The 3,175-nt window shown below is 55.5% G+C and overlaps 1 long non-coding RNA gene across 1 annotated transcript in view; it reads right to left on the reverse strand.

The window, feature by feature from the left end:
• Nucleotides 1-3,175, reverse strand: part of LOC106807684 — a 25,183-nt gene that overhangs the window by 19,733 nt on the left and 2,275 nt on the right. Inside the window, exon 2 of the long non-coding RNA XR_001393698.1 lies at nucleotides 529-593. This is a non-coding gene — a long non-coding RNA (uncharacterized LOC106807684). The remainder of the gene's footprint in view (nucleotides 1-528; nucleotides 594-3,175) is intronic.

Raw genomic sequence — 3,175 nt, forward strand, 5'->3', positions numbered from 1 at the left:
ACACACACACACACACACACACACACACACACACACACACACACACACACGCACGCACACACACACGCCACACACACGCCACGCATGCCAGCCGTGCCCCTAGCCGTGGTAAAGTGGCCGTGCAGCAGTAGTATGTTGATAAGATCAAAATCATGGCATCTTCTCGGAGGAAGCAGGCGGCGGAGGGGCGTGTTAGGAGGAGGCGTGGGGGGAAGAGGCGTGGGGGGAGGAGGCGTGGAGGGAGGAGGCGTGGGGGGAGGAAGCGTGGGGGAGGAGGCGTGGGGGAAGAGGCGTGGGGGAGGAGGCGTGGGGGGAGGAGGCGGTGGGGGGAAGAAGACCGGGAGAGGAGTAGGAAGAGGAGGAGTGCTGTGGGGAGAGGACTGGGAAGGTAGGAATGGGAAGGCGGGAAAAGAAAAGGGCGGAGGGAGGGAGGGAGGGCGTATGAGATATAGCTACTATAATAATACATTACGTATTAAATACATACGAATATTGTTATTGAACTAGTATTATATAGGATAGTTTTACCTTTTGCCACGGGGTGCATTTCTTCATCTCCTTCACACAACGTCGGCGAAATCACGCTCCGACACCTAACGGAGAAAAAAAACCGACAAAAAAAACAAGATATATTACAGCCTACAGCAGAGTAGCTTTAAGGTGAAAAATTTCCGATCATTTCTAGCGTTGAAAAAAATTGAAAAACGCGAAAGCTGATTATTTTCGTTTCGTCGTGTCGCAAGAGAGTAAAGTGGTCGCGACGCACACGTTACACGCATACGAGAAACAAGATTTGCGTAACCCGAAACCCGTTATTCGTAACGCGGGGAGTATAGCTATAATTTGCCACCACCGGAGCAAGCACACTGGCATGTAGGTATGTTTATACACACGGGGAGCTATTAACACTGAAACGTACCCCTAGTAGAAAGCGGCATAGAACCGCAATGTCTGGAAATATCGATCCGAGAATGCAAACGAATAAATTTCGAAACGGCCTTCAATTTTTCAATGTCGTTAACACTGTGCAATGTTACATTTACACAAAGGTAAACAAAGGAGTGTAGTAGCGAGCACGCAGGTACACAAGCAATAGCAAACATAGGGACGTAGCGATGGAGGTAACGGTAAGAAGCGTAAAATTATAAACGTAAACAAGAGAACGTGATAAGGGAAAACGCACTCTAGCGACAATTCTATCGCAACAACTCTTTCTCAAAATAGCGCGAGACAAGAATAACATGGAATGGAAATAGGACGTCAAATAAAACGTAAATTATCGTAGATTCCTTCGATAGCTGCGTTGCTAAACATGGTTGTAGGTGCACGCGCGTGCGTGCATGCATGCATGCGTGCGTGCGTGTGTGCATATGTGCGTGTGTGCGTGCATATGTGCGTGCGTGCGTGTGCATATATGCATGCAAGCAAGTATGCAGGCAAGCAGGCAGGCGGGCAGGCGGGCAGGCATATAGGCAGGCAGGCAGGTAGGCAAGCAAGCAGGCAGGTAGGCAGGCAGGCAGGTAGCCAGGCAGGTATGTAGGCAGGCAGGCAGGCAGGCAGGCAGGCAGGCAGGTAGGCAGGCAGGCAGGCAGGCAGCCAATCAGGCAGGCAGGCAGCGGCAGGCAGGCAGGCAGGCAGGCAGGCAGGCAGGCAGGCAAGCAAGAAGGCAGTTAGGCAGGCAGGCAGGCAGGCAGGCAGGCAGTATCCCGCGCAGTGTGCGCGCGGACAGCTGGTGCAGCTTCCGCGCCTCAGCCTCCGCATCCTCCACAGCATCCTCCCAAGCATCAGCATCAGCAGCAGCAGCAGCAGCACCAGCAGCAGCAGCAGCAGCAGCCGCAGCGTCAATCGCCGATGAACAGGGTTCGCGAAGATTTCTTCCTTCGCCATCGATTTTCACCGGCAACCCTTCAGCGCGTGTCACAACATCTGGCGCTCTCTCCTGCTGCCGCTGCGCTGTACCCTGCGGCGAGCGCGCCCCGCCCGCCCGCATGGCTTCAGCGAGCAGCCGAGGCTCCGCCGCTACAGGGTAGCACGGGTTTCGATCAGCGGCGATAGCGGCGGTGAGGTTCATTGTCGCACGCAGCCGACGGGGATTGAGAGAGGAGGCCGGGAGAAGGGAGGGGAGGAGGTAGGGGAGGGGAGGAGGGAGGAGAAGACAAGAGAGAGCGAAGGAGCGATTGCGGAATAAATATAAAGAGGGGAGGGTAGGGGGAAGAAGGAAAAGGGGAACGAGAGAGGGAAAGAGGCGGGGAGGAGAGGAGGAGTGCCGGGGAGAAGGAGGGGAGAGAGGTAGGTGGACGGGAGCGAGGGGAGGAGAAGATGCAGAGGGGGAGGATTGGAGGGGAAAGAAGAGTAGGGAAAGAGAGGGCGGGGAGGAGAGAGGAGGCCGGAAGACAGGGAGGGGGGGGAGGAGAAGGGGATAGGGGGTAGAGGCGGAGGCACGGTGAAGGGAAAGAAAGAGAGGGGAGGAGGAAGGATAGAGAGGAGGAAGGGGAGGGCAGGGGAAGAGGGAGGGGAGAGAGGAGGAGGGGAAGAAGGAAAGGGTAGGAGGGGGATGGAGGTGAGGCAGAGTAGAAGGGTGGCCAGAGACACGGAATACGCACCGACGGGGAGAAAGGAGGGTGAAGCCAGGAGAAGTGAAGAAGGGAGAGAGAGAGAGTTGAGGAGGGAGGGGAAAAGGGGAGGGGAAGAAAGGAGGGGAGGGATGTGATGCGATCGGGAAGGAGGAGAGAGGGTAGACAGAGAGGAGGTAGAGAGGAGGGGAGAGAGAGGGAGGGGAGGAGGGGAAGGCGGTAAAGAAGGAGGGTAGGGGGAGGGAGGAGGATTTCATAGAAATGTCCAATTATCGCGCGGATTATAGCGGTGGAAAAATCGTGTATCCGCCTTTTGAGGAATGACTCTTATAGAAGACAATCGCCTATCACGCTCTAGATCTCTGCTCTCTCTCTCTCTCTGACTCTCTCTCGTCACGCTCATCTCTCTCCAGCCTCGCTCGTCTCTTCTCTGCGCTCGCCTCTCTTCTACGCTCTCTCTGGCTCCGTCATCTCTCCCTCTCTCTGCTCTCTCTCGGCTCTCTCTCGTCGGCATCTGCGCCTCTCTCGTCCTCTCTCGCCTCTCTGCTCTCCTCTCTTCTCTCATTATCTATCCAATCATCTCTCATCTGCTCTTGCTCTCG

This window comes from Priapulus caudatus, unplaced genomic scaffold, assembly GCF_000485595.1.
Source record: "Priapulus caudatus unplaced genomic scaffold, Priapulus_caudatus-5.0.1 Scaffold0, whole genome shotgun sequence".
Lineage (NCBI taxonomy): Eukaryota > Metazoa > Priapulida > Priapulimorpha > Priapulimorphida > Priapulidae > Priapulus > Priapulus caudatus.